Genomic DNA, 345 nt, shown 5'->3' with positions numbered 1-345 from the left:
GGAGTCTGGGGTCAGGAATGTCATCCAGATCTGTTGTCAGGTCGTGGACTGCATCTAAGGTCAGAGAGTTCGAGGTTATAGTCAGGGTCTGGGACCCAAGTCCCTAGGACCATGTTTGGAAGCGTCAGTCTGGGCTCAGGGACCTGGTCTATTGCGGAGTCCGGGATCCGAGTTGTGATGTGGGTTGGGTCAAGGTCTGGGTCTAGCGTCTTCTTCCGCAGCTCCCTGTCACGTTCCAGGTCTGGGGTCAGGGTGGTGGCCCAGGCCCTGGGTCTGGGTGCGCGATGGCTCTCACATAGGGTCAGGCCGAGTCCGGCCCGCGCGGCCTCCAGGGGGCGCCGCCGC

This window comes from Pteropus alecto, unplaced genomic scaffold, assembly GCF_000325575.1.
Source record: "Pteropus alecto unplaced genomic scaffold, ASM32557v1 scaffold43, whole genome shotgun sequence".
In the NCBI taxonomy this organism is placed as follows: domain Eukaryota; kingdom Metazoa; phylum Chordata; class Mammalia; order Chiroptera; family Pteropodidae; genus Pteropus; species Pteropus alecto.
The sequence above is the reverse complement of the archived record's forward strand: the minus strand, read 5'-3'. Positions refer to the sequence as shown.